The sequence below is a fragment of the Neopsephotus bourkii genome, unplaced genomic scaffold, assembly GCF_033783945.1.
Source record: "Neopsephotus bourkii isolate Nb327-2 ecotype Australia unplaced genomic scaffold, CSIRO-AGI_Nbou_v1 NB_1027, whole genome shotgun sequence".
Classification (NCBI taxonomy): Eukaryota; Metazoa; Chordata; class Aves; order Psittaciformes; family Psittacidae; genus Neopsephotus; species Neopsephotus bourkii.
In genome coordinates, this window is record NW_026901516.1 from 671,048 (window position 1) to 687,727 (window position 16,680).

Below are 16,680 nucleotides of genomic sequence, written 5' to 3' on the forward strand. Positions count from 1 at the left end.
ACCTGCTCGGGGTGTACCGGACACCCCTCACCTGAGCGCGGCTCCGTCTTAGCCACCGCCCGCTGGCCCCCAGCCCCTCTCCGTCCCCGCTGTCAGAGCAGGAGGGGCGGCACCTGCGGGCCCGCCCCATTCTCCTCCCCTCGCGTCCCCTCCCCTCCTCCCGCCGGAGAGAGAGAGACGCGCAGACCCTGGGGGAGACGGTGACACCGAGGGCGCCGGGCGGGACTGCCGAGCGCAGTTGCTCGCTGCGAGGGGAGGGAGGTGGAACATACAATTAAAAACATACAATAAACAGTTTAAATTTAAAAGCAAAAGATCAAGGGAAGGGTGGAAAGGGAGCGCTTCAACTTCTCTCTCTCTACCCAGCAAGGTAAGGGAGCGGCGGGGGGCGCGGGGCGCGGGGCTTTACTTCGCCTTCTCGCCGGTGCCTGGGGAGGGCACAAAGGTAGCGGGGCCGGGGCGGCGCAGGGCGGAGCGGCGCCTCGCTCGCTGGGTCGCGCTCGGTGTCAGTCACCCCGCGGAGGGCAGCACAGCACCGGGGGTAGCGAGGGGCTGCGGTCGGTGTCACCGGCGGGGTGCTGGTGCCTTCCCCCGGCAGGGCTCCAAGCCCTTTGTTACCTTCGTTTCGGACCGGGGAACCGTGTGGGGTGGTACATGACCCCTCGCCGACGGGGCAAGGCGAACATGGGCGAGCCCCGAACGCGCTGTTACGGGAGCAAAGCAGCCCCTGTGCGCTGGCGGGCGGCAAGCAGCGGGGTCCCGGGGAGCTGGGGGTGATCGCGGGGGGTGCAGGTGGCTCTGCTGGAGAACGGGCGGGCGGGCGGCGAGCTCCCCTGTGCAGCGCTGCCATGCGGGCGGCCGCCGGCAGGGGGCTCGGCTGCCTCACCCTCCGCGCCCGGCTGTGGCTTCGCCTCGGGGAAGAACGGTGGCGGCCCGGGGCGGGGGTGCGTGTGCCTGGGGGGGCACTGCTGGAGGTGTGCCGGCCGGATTTGAGGAGGGGAGGGCAGAGCGCAGGGTCGTCTTACCGGGGGGAAAGGCGGCTGTGTGTTTCCCAGTCGGGGGTGTCCCCTGGAGACGCGGCAGCCCAACGGGCAGTAACGGTCGCGGTGTGAGGCATCGAGGGCAGGCTGCCGTCGGGGGCCCTGTGACAGGCAGCCTCGGGGTGATTTTCCTTCACCGTGGCGACAGGTCTTGTTTGATGTTGGCAAGTGAAGGCAGAGGGGATAAGCCGGCTTGGACGGACCTACCGGCGGCTCCCCGGGCGGCTGGCCGGTGTGTGAAGGGGCGGCCCGCTGCCCTCGGCAGCTGTTGAGGGACCGTCGGGGTCCGTCCCGTCCCTCCCCAGCGCTGCCCGTGGCCTTCCTGAAGTCCCCGAAAGATGGAAACTTTGTCTAAGCCCCAGGATTTTGGGCAATGCAGGGGTTGGGTCCGCCAAGGTCTGCTCTTTGTTTAGGCCTCAAGCCTGCAAATATTTGTCCGCATTCTGAAATTAAGAATTATCGATGCTCAAATGTGTTTGAAGTGCAGGAGACAATCTTCAAGTTACCTGGTAGAGAAGTATTTCCTGTGGCTTGTGCTTGTCAGTGTGTTTCCTTTAACTACCCTTAAGATAAGACCTTTTTTATGTAGTTGCATTTGGCTTCTTTTTTTAATTGGTGACTCTTACAACGTTCCCATTGACTGATGTTTTAAGTGTTATTGAAATAATATTTCATGCTTCACTGGTGCTTTGTTACAAAGGGCTTTTTAAAAGGTTGAAATAAAAGCCTGCTGCTGAAGAAAGTATTGTGTCTTATTCCCTGACTAGGAATAACTGAAGCACTTTAATTATATTTTAGTTATTACTGTTGTTTAGATCTTAGAGTGAAGCAAGTAGGTGCATATTTCAATTGCAGATAGTTATGTATGTGTTCTCTGAGAGGACAGCTAAACCTTTCCGCACTTACAAATACTGTAATGCACATTTAAGTTTGGTTTTTGTTGAGGAAATATGCTGTCTTAAGAAAAAGCTCATTACATATGCACTAATGGGATTAGACAAACAATTATTTTGAAAATGTTAAACCTTACCCTGTAGAATTTGCTTGCGAGTGGGACAAAAGCACTTATGGATCTGGTGGGTTAACTTTGTGAATACCTCTTTGCAAAGGAGTAAGGCTTATGTGAGGATTCCCAGAGCTGTTGAGAAATGTTTATTTATTCCTCATTTTAACACTTGTAGATTTTGAACATACGCATACTTGTTCTTATGGGTTGGCAAGTATTTCCAACAAAATGTTCCAGAAAGTCAATGAATAATGTTCCATATGTGCCTACCTGTTAAAAGGGCTGGGCTCCGAACCCTGAAGGTTTAATTATGTGTCTGTTAATACATGTAACAAATACAGCATATGTTTTTGTTTATTATTAGTAGGTTTGTGCAAAACAGATTTTTGGCTAAGGTGTTTAACAGAACAAGACTTAGTTATAAATCCAATATGTATGTGCTAGGAAATTTTATCAGTTGGGTTTGGCTGTAGGTAATGTATTTCAATCAGAAATAGTGATGATTTTTTTAGTAAGGAAGTTTTAAGCCCGTGTAAGGATGTAATACTAAAGGAAGTAAGCAGTAACAGGCAAACTGATTACTGAACTTTTACTGGGACAATTAAAATATGTGAAGTTTCTTAAGATCCCATGAGGACATGGCAGAGGAAAGGAGGGGTGATCTGACTGTGTGAAAAGTTTGGCTAGAATTCAAAAAAGAACATTTGGTTCAAGGACTACTTCAACACATAAGTATTGACATTGATATTTGGTGGTTCAATAAATCATGTCCAAAGTATTTTGTGGAGACAAGGAAAAAGAAAACTTGGTAGTTGTAATCTAGGAGACTTTAGTTGCTATGGGATATAGGGATTAAACTTTTTTTTTTTTTTTTAAGGTAAGTATGGAAAAATCTCTGTACTGTGAAGCCTATCATATTATGGATATTGGACTGTTAATTCAGTATAAAACTAGACTCAGTATGATGTCAGAAATATACTCTAGGAAATCTTATTAATGATAGCTTAAAAAAGAAAAATACTGAATGTATTTCTTTACAGTTTTCAGTGTTTCTAGGAAATTTCAAGTGGCATAAAACTTGTGAGGATTTTACTTTCAGCAGTATAACCTTTTGTAGTATCTTTCATATTAAGCATTTTAGAGTGGTTTTTGAAAGTGCTTTTATTCTTTGTATGGTTCTGTACCATATGTTTTGTATTTAATTCTCTGAATGACCACTGAAGTGCAGCCAACTTTGGGTGAATGTGGCAACTGTTAACTAGCGCTTAGCAACAGTGCACAATAATCAAGACGGGAAGTGAAGAAGAATACCATGTCTAATTGAAACTACAGGGGGCATTTAGGTAGGTAGGACGTAATTAACAAAACCTGGAGCTTGGACATGATATTAAGGCATCAGATCTTTACTCTTGTAAAAAGGATTGTGAAATCATTCATGTACAAAACACTTGAGCTTTTTAGTTTTATACCTCAAATGGACAGCCTCTTTGGGGCGTATGTATTTTGCCTACTCTTGCACAACCATTTCTCGCACATAATGTGGAACACACATTTTCCTTTGGTTCTCAAATTGAATCGTGAGAAGGAGGACTGTTGAGAAGACCGACAAATGAGTGAGTAATAAGCCTTGACATTTTGACAATGATGTCTTTTAGAGAATTAGTCCTGTGAACTAGAGTTCATTAGATACACTGATTAAGATATCTCTAATATTCTGAAACAGATTACAATAGCAGTCATAAAGGAACACTAATTTTTTACAATTAATGTGTTGTTTTCTCTAAGAATCATTGACTTTCCTCAAATTCTGTCTTGCCATGACATTCCTTTAAGTGTTGTGAAGTTTTGCTTGTAAGAATATTTGTTCAAAACACTTCTGCCTAATACAGGGGTTTGTTTGCTTGGTTTTTGTTGTTTGTTGTTCTTTTGGTTGGTTTTTTTTTTAATTTTTTTATTTTAAACCCTTATTATTTTGTTTCACACTGTGTTCCATGTGGAGATGCATTTTTGGACAAATTTCATGTTTTCTATATCCCAGATACATCTTGTTTCTAAGAACTCTGAGAATATCCTCAACAATGAAGAAAGAACTAATAAATGAATTTTCAGTGAGTTATTGCTGAATGACTCATTTACAACTCTGAGCATAGCAAGTGTAGTTCCTGCTAAGGGGTTTGAACTTGAAGGTAGCTAGTGAAGATGACTCAAAGCCAAGGAGCCATGCTCTGAAGGTGCTTATACTGGTGAACTGTTAAGTAGCATTAGGCTCTTAATATTTTAATAGAATAATTAAGGGGTTTGTAATTCAAAAGAAAGGAAAAAAAACACCCACAGAATATTTGTTAGAGGAACTTGCGGGTGACAGAAATTTGGAACAGTGTTTATTCACAATGGGAACAGCAAAATTTTATACACTGTTGTTGTTGGCTTGGAAGTATTGAATAGAAGCAACATCCTGGATCAATGGGCTGAGGCCAGTTGTATGAGGTTCAACAAGGCCAAGTGCCAGGTCCTGTGCTTCGGTCACAACAACCCCATGGAATGCTGCAGGCTTGGGGAAGAGTGGCTGGAAAGTTGCCTGATGGATCAGGACCTGGGGGTGTTGGTCAGCAGCTGGCTGAATATGAGCCAGCATGTGCCCAGGTGGCCAAGAAGGCCAACAGCATCCTGGTGTGTATCAGAAATAGCATAGCCAGAAGGGACAGAGCAGTGATGATCCCCCTGTTCTCAGCACTGGTGAGGCTGCACCTGGAATATTATGCTCAGTTCTGGGCTCCTCACTACAAGAGATACTGAGGTGCTGGAGGGGGTCCTGAGAAGGGCAACAAAGCTGTTGAAGGGTCTGGAGAATAAGTCTGATGAGGAATATCTGAGAGAACTGGGGCGTTTAGTCTGGAGAAGAGAAGGCTCCAGGCGGCCTTATTGCTCTCTATGACTACCTGAAAGGAGGTTGTAGTGAAGTGGGTGTTGGTCTCTTCTCCTGAGTAACAAGCGACAGGACAAGAGGTGACAGCCACAAGCTGCGCCAGGGGAGGTTAGGTTGGATACTAGGAAAAATTTCTTCACCAAAGGGGCAGTCAGGCTGCCTGGGGAAGTGGTGGAGTTGCCATCCCTGGGGGTATTTAAAAGATACATAGACAAGGTGCTTAGGTTAACAGTTGGACTTTATGATCTTAAAGATATTTTCCAATCTAAATGATTCTATGACACTAAAATATAACTGTTTTTGTTTTGGGTAACTCCTGAAGCCTTGAAGCTGGTTTCTGCTGTCTTACTCTGTTACATAGTAATGTCACAGCTTCTGTGAAATTCTTCTGGGACATAAGAGGCCATAGAGAATTGTGCAAATGATAACTTTAATTGAAGTTTATTTAGTATAATTCTCATTGAGTTAGCATCTTAAGTTTCATGGCACTTCAGAGGTTTAATAAAAAAACCCATACACATGATCTGAAGATCTTACAGCACATATTGGCAAATACTTTAATTTGCACTTAATGTTTGATTTTTCCTCATTGCAGTTATACTACAGTAGCTAATAAAATCCCTATTAAATATGAAAGATGGGAAGACCTGAATGTTGTGACATAAAATGACATGAAATCACCCGAAGAGTAAGATGGTAGGGAGCAGCCTGAGTCAGCGTGACAAGATCTCATAGAAACCTTCCATTAATATTCTGCATGTAAGGTTTTAGAGAGGTTATTTTGAGGCAGTTTTCCAAACTGATTGAGCTGTCAACAGCAAAACTGTGTGGGCAGACTTAAGATAATGTTACTTAAGAGATTATCAGACATCTGTTGTAGTGGTTCCATGAACAAGTCTGGAGTGACTAGTTTTATAAATGCTGTGCAAAGATTCTCCTGTTCTGTCTCCTATCTCCACAAGTAGTTCGTAATTAACTCTTTTCAAGGCCATTGACTTGATCTGAGCAGAGCACTTAGAAGCAAGTGAAGTTAGTTATTTACAGGTTAGTTACTGTATGTTACTGTGGTTCTGAAATGCACTCTAATAACAGTGCTCAGTGTGTTGCTTGTGTGTTTGTTTTTGTTTTTTAAATGAAGACTCATCTGTGCATCTCATTGAAAGTAATAGGACTTCCCTGGAACGTCCAGTATGAAGCTGCTAAGATTAGTTAGATGGGCTACTAAACTGATGCATTTAGAATGGCAAATGCAGTTGAACATTTTGCTAGCACCTCTCGTTTTTGCACTGAATTCTGCTGCATCCTCCCTCTGCAGACCAATTTCTCTGTTGAATGGAGTGCACACCACCAAGATATAGGAGAAATTAGAAGCCTTCTTTGAAAGACGACTTAGGCTGCTGTTTTTCTCTAGAGCCACACAGCATTTAAATTTGTCTTCATAAAGAAGTATTAAGGTGCATATGAAGCATTTTCCCTCAATATTCTACATAATTGAAATATATTAGACCCCTTTCCCCTCCTTTCTTTTATAATGCTACCTCCAACTTCAAAACTTGCTTTCTTGTACACTCTTGGGTCTCCAGACTTAAGGAAGCCTAAGGAATCTTTTCTGGGAGTTTGATAGTTAAATAGCTTTTAATTTAGTGGATTTCCCCCCCCCCCCCATTAATTCCATCTGTTTTCTAAAAGATAGAGATGGTTCAGATGCGATTTTAATGCCAATGCTCAGTGAGACTGTGTATACCGTGATTTGTACATGGTCCTTTCCTTGTGTCAAGAGTTGAGGAGTGTTTGGAAATTACTGCGTGCCTGATCCTCCACAGTCTTCCCAGTAAAGAGGAAATGATCACTTAAAAACTGAAATGTAGCACAGCATCCTTGGCTTAGTGGGATCTGAGCTCTCTGGACCTTCCTTCATAATACTTGCTTCAAAGAGATGTTCTGGTGGTAAGGAAGAGCAGTTCCAATAGCTAAGCTCAGCTGCTTCTGACATGTAAGAAATCTGGGCACCTACCTCTTTATGCTGGAGCCACTGCTGAAATAAGGAAGTTTGATATGCAATACTGTTGCCTACCCATGTTCCTGATGGCTCAGGATGAAGAGCATTTGTAGCAAAACTTCGTATTGATGGCTGTCAGTTTGGAATTTGCAGAAAGACGAGTGCTCCACTGCCTCTCCTGAGCCTTGTGTCCTAACACTGCTGGTATGGTATTTTGTTGCTACTAGTTCTCTGCTTACTGTCTCCTTGGTGACACTGTGTTGGTTGTAATGTGCTGTTCCACAGTGTACGATTGCATCTCAGTATTGCCATTCAAGAGATTGTGCCATGTACTTTTACTGCTTTTGTTCCTGCTTCCCTGTGGCTTGTCATGAAGCCCCTCAGATTCTGCGTTTCTTTAGAGCCTTTCATGGTTTCAGTCCACTTTCAGAACAGCTGTTTCATAACAGAAGCTTAATCTTGTAATTTCTTTAAACCACTTGTTTAGAATCAAATTCTTATTGCAATTAGGTAATTCTTTTGAGAAGGCTGAGAAGTCTTGATTTTTACAGCTACAATGCCCTTCCCTGTATCAAGGAAAGGGCAGCAGCTTCCTGCCAGTCCTGTATGTGACATTAAAGAACACGATGGTCTTGTAAAAAAAATGCTTTCAAAAATTTATTTGTATAGATGAAATATTAAGATATTGTTACTCTTTCTAATCTTAATCATTTAAAGGGAAAATTTTGGCTGTGAGAACAATAAGATATTAGGTGGATTAGCTAACTGTTCAATGCCAGCTCACAGAAGAGCAATTCTGAAGAAAAACTAAAGGGAGGGAGGGAAAAGGGTAAAGCTATCCAAGAAGAGTTTAATGCCTTGGATAGAGGCATACAGAACTACAGATGGGGTATTTAAAAGCGGAAGTTCAGAGTGAAAAATATGACTATCTTTACAGTCCCAATTGCAGCAGTTTCAGCAAATTTTGCAAGTTAGCTCTTGCCATTATTATCACCATTATTATCATTATTATTATTAGAGTCAGCTATCAGTTTCCAAGGTTCTTGAGGAAGGGGAGATGACTTGCCTGCCAGATTTCACCTTCTTCCTCCTGGTCCACAATCAAGATTTTAGCAGATGTGGGAGGCAAGCTGGATTTCAAGGTCATCAAGATTAAAATGTTAGCTGTCATATGCTTTTCTGTCAAGAGCTATGGAATCTTTCCTATGAACAGCAGGACATCTAAACATAGAGGCTTTTTTTCTTTTGTAACATTTACTTAGTAATACTCTCCTTATTTACTATGTGCCTGAGAGTGTTTTAGGTGTTGCAGAGAAAATGCATAGGCAGTTGTCTCCTACAGACATCCTCCAAGCTGTAGATCTGACAGACTAGGGAGGATAGTGTCTATGTGTGTATATGTCTATGTGTGACTTGTATGTACATAAAAAAGGACATGAATTAGAAATTTTGGGGTCTAATATCATAATGGTCCAATGTGTTAATGTGTCATAGGATTCTTTTACTTTACTGATTGTTTGGCTGAGATGGCTTATACTGATCTAACGCTAACACTGTGCTCACGCTGCCTTTATATGTGTGAATGACTAGACCAGGGGAACTTAGTGCGTTGTAGATGTGCCACCAGTAACATCATTCAAAACAGCATGCCTCAGAAGCTCTTAAACAAAAGCCACCACCAAAAAACACTTTAAACAGCAGATGTGACCTTGTGGCGGAAAAGCCTGAGAAAGAAACACAAGCATTCTTCTGGCTGCTCTCCACTATCATCATGATCAGTGTTTGCTTGCTAGCTGTCCGGCATGGTTTTTTTATTGAGAGATGCCTTGTGCCTGGTGGCTGTGCAGATAGATGCTTAATTTTCATCTGCAGCACAGCTGGCTGGCTTTCTGTCAAGCTTGGATTTGGGGTGATTCCAGTCGTGATGTGGATTTGGTGTAGAAAGAAGGAGGCTGTACTTGTGATAGGGGTTAAGCGCTCCCCTACGCAGTGCCATATAGGATTTCAGCTCCATTTGCTGTCGCTGTAGTAAATCCATTTCTGATTATGTGCTAAGGCCAGACAGATTAACTGCCAAGTTGAACTTGTGAAGTTGCATGTGTGTGTGTTGCCAGAGTTCCTTCTGCTGAAAAAGGAGGAATATATAACCTGTAGGTTCAGAACAGTTGAAAATTCATCCTAGCATTGCTGCTTTGATGTTTGTTTGAAGGGGAAATAAAAGTTTTGCTTTTGATCATCATGTAAAATGGGTGTTGTCCCAAGCAGTGTAATAAATGAGAACTGGATCTGGGACTTATTTTCCATAAAAGACAGTATTTGTCCAGATGCTTTATAATTGAATTGTTCTGTGAAAATTAGTACAACTTTGAATTCAATAATATGCAGTTCAGGGTCTTAGGGCTGAAAAAGAGAGGAATGCAACAGATGCCGTGTAGTTTTGATACTTCTGATGTCTGATGATACTGATATCGTAACCTTGTGTTCTCTATTCTGATTCACTACATAAACAAGTACAGCATGAACCTCAATGTATAACCTTGACACATGATTGGAGCTTTGCTTTGTAGCTCACTAGCAGTTTGTCCAAGTTGCAAAAACTCTGTATTGGAAAACAGATAAACTCTTTGCATCAATGAAACTTTAATTTTCTTTGAGAAAAATGGTATTTTGTGCCTCAGACTTTTTATCTTTAAGAAACAGCCTCTCAGCTCTTGTTTCATTGGAGTCTAGCTGAAAGTTACTGAGAGCATCACATATGAATTTGACAGATTAAGATAAAACTATTAGTGCAGATCAGCCACACATCAAAACACATCAGAACAGTGTTTTATTTTCACAGGGTTTCCAATGTGACCTTGCCTTGAATGTTAGGTTGGACTGTCTGACCTTCAGAGGTCCCTTCCAACACAAATTATTCTGTGATTCCATGTGTTTGTTGCAAAGTGGGGTTGCAAGAAAACCATGACATCAGGGAACATTACCTGTTGGTAAGACAGTTTCCTGAAACAATTCATCTGGCCCAAGGGTTTTGCAAACACAGTTAAGAAATAGGCTACTGGCAGGCAGCATGAACTGTTTTGGTAACCTGCTTTCCACTGTCATTTTTCTGGCCATTTTCCTGCTGTATGCTCAATGTGCTTTCTGCACATCATCAGAAATTCCTGCTGATTGCATGTCCAGTCACATGTTATTGGAGAGACAGAGTTTTATTACTGGCAGCTGTCTGTGGGTCTTGTGTTACTGGATGGCAACCCAGAAATAGTGTGGTGATTGAGGCATCGCTGGGCATGTGTTAATAGGAAGGCTGCAAAGCTTGAATGACTCCATAAGAGGCTGTTTGCCCCGCTTGGGATGGAAGATTGAGCATCAAAGGATAACAATACCTGATAGACTGACATTGTTGCACTGTTTAAAATCAGTTTTTCTAGATTAATGATCATAATAAAACATTTACTCTAAGGAAGCTTAAAATAAGCTCAGTACTAGTAATTTTAATTTTTCTTTGAAGTTCTTTTTCAGTACTAAAATAAAGCATGCATAAAAAAGAGATGTTTATATTATATCAATAAATCACTTTTACTTACTCTTGTTAGCTGATGAGGTTTGGGAACTGCTGTTCTCAATTGCATGCCCTTGTGCATCTTTCTTATAACTGAACTGTATGTGTGGCTCTATGCTTTATTTTTTCTGGACATACTGATTCTTATGTGGTGGTTCAATAAGTGAGTTGCAGTTCTACTTTAGCTGCCATATTCTAGCTGAATATGCTTCACATGTAGAGGAAAAACAGTCAAGTGTGGAAAAGGTGGGTTGTGCTTTTTAGTTTCAATTATGAAAAGAGGAATGGAGGCTGGATGACAGCACACCTTTTCCTGCTCCAAATGATTATCTGAATAAACTGTGGGAAGTCGAGGTTTTTATAAAAAAAAAACAGCAAGGAGGAAAGAAGAACTAGAGATTGGATGTTCTTTGAGAAACTCAATTTTAGGAGGAAGTTAACTGGCAAGTTCACAAGGGTTAGGGAGCAGAACTGTTTTGATTCATAACTAATCCTGTGCCCCAAGGAGCGAAAACTAGTGTATTTGAGGCCATATGCCTTGGGGGAGGCTGGCCTCAGGAAGAATTAATTAAAAAATTCTGTCCTCCCTGTTCCAAAGTGCAGTTCATGCTGAGAGGGACTGATAAATTTCTCATTAAAAACTGCTTGTTGAAAATGAGGCCTATTCTGTGTGTTGTCACAGTGCCTTTCTGTTCTGGAATAAATCACAGAAACTGTTCTTTCAGCCAGCGTGCAGAGATAAGAGAATACACTGGTGAATCTTCTCGTGTCCATACAGTCATTATGTGTGCCAGGAAAAATAGGCCCAAACTATGAATACACAAGAAGAAAATAGTTTGTGAGAAATGACCTCTCTTGAAATGAATTTATGTCAGACTGGTGAATAAAAAGTTAAGTGTAATGTCACCATATAGCCATATGAAGAATAATATTCAGATTGTGATTTTCTTTGTTTTGGGAATTAGGCTTTGCAATGATGTACCTGCAGTTATTAGTGGCTTACGTATCCTTGATGATTTGTAATTCCTTCTCTGTTTCTACAGCTAGACTTCTTTTTACTTAATAGAGCTTTAAACTGATGATCTTCTCTGATGATTCTTTACCATTCTATTACTTTTCCTATCCTTTATTGGAGAGAAGCACTATTGTAATTTTAGTAAGATTTTTGTATTCAATTGATCTTTGGGTTCCACTTTTGCTACCTACTGTGTTATTTGCTATTGCAAAAACATGTTTTTGTAACTTTAGCTTAAGCTTAGTACATCTGACCAGAGCAGCTCAGAGGTAAATGAGGAATGTTCTTGTGTTCTGAATACAGCCAACTGCTATTATGTTCCTTGGCAAAAAAAGAGGGGGATTTGTTTGGATCATTTAACAGATACATCCTTTAATTTGCTTGAACAGGGAATGGCTTAGTTCAAGGTAAAGAGTCAAGTTAAACTTCATATAATAACAGATTGAGTTAAAGACCTAGAGTTCTAAATTAGCAGTTTGAGAACTAAAAAATCCAAAGAAAATCTGTTGTGATTTTTTTTTTTTTTAAAGAAAAAGATACTGGAAAGCAGGCTCCTCAGTTCTCACTTCACAGAATCATAGAATAGAGGGAGACTTGAGGTACACTTGCATCCTTTTACATTTCAACCGAAACCATGCAGAATGCCCGTGTATTCCACCTTGGCCATGGAACACTGAAGTTTCTTTGGTCAGTGAAGGAAAGCATGATGCCATACTTAAGAGGGGAAAGGGAAACAAAGTTTATTTCCCCTCGTACATGGCTATCTCTTTGTTATTGTGACAGAGTGATGTAAAGGACATCTATTTGTAAATGTAAGTGAAAAAGTCTCTTCTTAAATGATAAATGCTTATGCAAAACTGCAATGTAGGGGGTTTCTCCCATATGATGGATTACTAACATGTAAAGTGTATGGGGCTTCTGTTGCCACGGTACATTTCACGTTATTTATGCTGATACTCAAAAGAAACAAAACCATTGTAGCCCATAATTCATTTAACATGTTATAACCAAATTATTAACAAGCAGTAGAGAAAAACTGTGGCTTTTTTCATGTCTTATGTAGCCAGATTCTGATATGTTGGAAAAATGGGTATATCCATTCCTGAATAACCCTGGGATAACTATCGTTGCCTGCCTGATCAAAGAAACGAGTTTCAGTGAAGAACGGCATTTCAGCTACAGGGCTGTCACTAAGCTGTGAAGAGGCAAGGGAAACCAGCTGTAAAAATGTTGATGTTGGCCATGAATTTACGTAAATAACGACTTGCTTTCATTTGAATGCTTAGGGTGATATTACAGTGTGGACTTTGGTCTGCAGAAGATCTGGTTTTACTTTTTGATTCTGCTACTGAGACACATGGCTTCTGTGTGCCTCAGTTTCCCTATCTCTAAAACAAGGGTGGTGGCTGTCCCTGAGTTTTCAATCACTACATTGCAATAATGATTAGACATTACTGTCTCCTATGGTTGAGCCTACAGGGTCTTTAGTTCAAGTCTTCTGTCAGGACCTTAGACTTCTGAGCTTCATGCTTTTGTCAGCAGGCTTCAGACATAGTAATCCAAATTGTGTTCTTGGTACACGTGCAGTTATTAATCTGGTTTTTGTGCTCAAACCTTCTCTTTAATTTCAATTAACTTTAGTTAATTGAATTTAAACATGTCAGTCTCTGATTTCCCTGCGAGGTCTGGTTGCCTTGTGCAGGGAGCTGGGGCAGCATCTCCACCAAGATGGCTTTGTGCCGAAATGGATTCAAAAGTCCAGGGCTCTTCATCTACAAAGCAGCCCTCATGCAGGGCTCTGTTTACCCACCGTAGTGATGCTAACTGGTATCTGCAGTGATATTAAAGGAGTGTATTAAATACCTGGTGAAAATAGGCTATGTCATGTCTAGCTGTCGGGTTTCAGCTGGATAAAGCAAGAGTTATTTGAGGAAGGAGTAAATAAAGTGTTTGCAAGCCACATGCTGTCACAACCTTTCCCCTCCCCCTATACCTCTCTCTTCCTTTTTTTTTTTTTGGCCATATGTTTTAGTAGTCTGTGGCAGTGGTAATCCAGGCTCTGCACTTTTTAAAAGATGATTACCCAGTTTGTTGCCAAAGTGAGACTTTCTCCCCCATTTAATTTTTGCGAGGGTCATAATTGTAAACCTTCATTTTTATTGTTTTTTTTTTTTTAATCTTATTGCAGGTTACTCTTTGTACGGCTAAATTTAGTGACATCTCCTTCTGTGGCCTGCTGGCCTGTCACCAGGTTGTATGATGGGGGGGTGACAGTGGTGTCAAACAAACCGGTTTGTTCTCTGGGTGCTAATCTGAATTTCAGAGCTGCTGTCCTTTACCCCCTGGCTCTCTGCTCCCCTCCCCCTCTTCCCAGATCTCCACAAACAGCCAAGTCAGGTCTCTTTCTCTTCTTCAGCTCCCCTTCCCCTACCTTCTTCCCCTGGCCTAGCAGAACGGTAAATGTTCATCGTCTTTACCTACTCATTCCATACTTCCAGTAGCTGATGCTCACTTAGGGTGGTTGATGTACCAGAGAATTAATGCTTAAAAACTTCAAATTATTTGAAAGTTTGCTGCTCTGTGTTACATTAAAGATACGCTGGTGTTTTTGGGGGGTTCAAATTTTATGGATTTTTATGGGTTAAAGCAGGTACACGGTTTTATGATGACTTTTAAAGGTCACCTCTTTTTTTCAGGGTGTGATGAGGGTCATGCCAGTTTTATATAAAACAGTCATCAGAAATTCCCTTCCTCAAGGGCGTAATTTCTCAGGTCTCCAGTGAACCTTGTCTGAACACGGCAGGGTTACTAACTAGCATTATACCCCTGCTTGTAACCCACCTTCATGGTAGCTCTCATAGCATGGTTACAGTTAGCCAGCTTCTTGCCTAAAAAAAAGGCAAAGTGGCTAGTGGGCATGCAGAAACACATTATCATTGCAGGGAATAAATCCTTGTACCTATGATTTAGAAAATAAACAAACCTGCAAACATACTGCCCTAGGAGATTGAAATGTGTGTGTGTCGGGGAGGAGGGGAATAACACATAGGGGAAGATTTATGCCTTCCTTTGGGCTGTTGCCTGGTAACAGAAAATGCCTCTTAAGCCTATTTTTGGAGAGGGGAGGGGTGAAACTTGATTCAGTGACCATCTGTCCCAAGCTGGTTGATTTCCTGTTGAGCTCTCCTTTGTTTCTGTCGAACAATTGATTGTTACCCTTTACAGATAAGAATACTGTTGGTGACATTGCCCTAAATCAGCTTGTGGCAACAAAACAGGCCTATTAATTTTAGTTTTATTATTTTTTTAATGTTCAAGGGGCTGTGGTTGTAACAAGGCCACTAACTGTGGTTTTGCTGGGGCTTATTTATCTGTGGTGGTTTTGTTTTGCTTTCTTCTCTTTTGAGGAATGCCAATCAATATAGTAGGCAAGTGTAATTGTAGCATTTTTTTTAAAGAGGATGTAATAATGCCCTTTTTTTAGTCTGAAATCATTGGGAACAAGCAGCCATGGTGTTAGGCCCATTGAGTCTTTTGGTGGTAGGGGGAGAGCAGAAGTTAAAAGAAGTCACTGTTGAAGAAATCCTCACAGTTTCTGTGAAAACAAAACCCAGGTTCTTAATTGCAAATGAAATATTTGCTATTGTTCTTGCTCAATTGTCAGAAAACCATTCTCTATTTGAGTACCTCCGATGTTTGCTTAGTAGTAGGGTGCTGGATAGATTTGAACTCAGATTAGATTATTTTTAAGTCATCTGCTTTATTTATATTGCAGAAGACTATCCTTTTTTTTTTTTTTTGCTTTACGCATGCAGGGCACAAGGTGCATGCACGTGCAGATACGTTCATGTACTCCATAGCTCCAGTTACATGTTAAGTATTCCATACTATTTATTTCCCTGACCTGTTTTTCAGCTTTCAGAGAAGAGGGTCATAGTTCCAGGTGTTTGGTGGAGGAAAAGTAAGGCATGTGTGTGTCTAGAGGAGATGGGTAATACCTGCAAAAGGAGTGTGAAGGCCTTCAATGCAAAATGCAATAGGACAGTGATAGTCACTGTTATTTCCTTCAGTCAGTGAAACTCTTTCCTGGAGTATTTCCGTGATGTTGTGTTACAGAGGAAGGCAGAAAGGAAAGAGGAAGGCAGAAAGGAAAGAGCTTCAATACAAATGTCTTGGCATCTTACCAGTCTTTGCTTATTTGAGTTTAAGCTACTTATCACTCAGTAGATGGAATTTGGAGGTAATTCCCCAAAGTCACTTCACAGAGTAGAAGGTGTTAGAAAAGTTAATTTCCCTTTCTTTTCTATTTTTCCCACATGGTCTCCAGATTGCTTTCCACAAGTAGAAGGGCTGTTTTCTGCAGCTTTTCAGCATGGTCCTGGATGTATGGCAGGTTCAGATCTTTCTGAAGCTGGTGGCAAGGTGCCTACTGAATATTGATATCATGGATGTTGGGTCATACTTGTGCAGTTTTCTTACCTTCTTTCCTTTCTAAAGTTGCGTGTGGTAATTAAAAATCTGTAATTTGGCTTAATAAGGAAGGGTCATAGCAAACCAGGTGAATGAGCCTGTGTGACAGCACTGGTTAGCTGGTTGACTAGCCCTTGCATCCTCCTTGTTGGTTGCCCATTTCCTCACAGCGCCCTCAGCTTTTCCCCCTATTTTGCTGCTGTTTGTTTTGTGTGTGCTGGCATCTGGCAGAGGAACTGATCCACTTGAAATACAATGTATTTTTCCAGGTTACTTTTTAGGTGGATTAATTCCTTGATCCAGTTTAACAGTGTGTGACACACTGAGCTTGAGCAATGCAGTGGAACACCTAGGGGTGGAAGTGATCAATACTGAGTAGAATCCATTTTCTAAACAGTTAGTGCCCAATAGATTGTGATATGTATGTGTTTTTTAAGCATGAATCCTTTGTCAGGTGGCAAGGCCCTATTTTGGGATTAGCTTGGAAAATTTTTAAGCTGGACAGCTGTACAGACATCACTTCTGTAAAATTAATAAAACATGAATATGTGCTGCTTTTTGCCCTTCTTTTGGTAGAAAGCGATAGGTACCTCCAACATGCCTTTCGGGTATTTTCAGTCTTGAAATTACACCGAGGTCAAAAAAAGCATTTGTAGAACTAGTGC

General features: G+C 41.5%; 1 protein-coding gene across 8 annotated transcripts in view; it reads left to right on the forward strand.

Moving 5' to 3' along the window:
• Positions 1-16,680, forward strand: part of GREB1L (GREB1 like retinoic acid receptor coactivator) — a 140,153-nt gene continuing 123,473 nt past the window's right edge. For 4 of the 8 annotated variants that reach the window (XM_061360465.1, XM_061360469.1, XM_061360468.1 and 1 more), the window contains exon 1: positions 1-370. The gene's annotated coding sequence lies outside the window, so the exon portion shown is untranslated. The remainder of the gene's footprint in view (positions 371-16,680) is intronic. The other 4 variants (XM_061360467.1, XM_061360470.1, XM_061360474.1 and 1 more) reach the window with 1 other exon arrangement.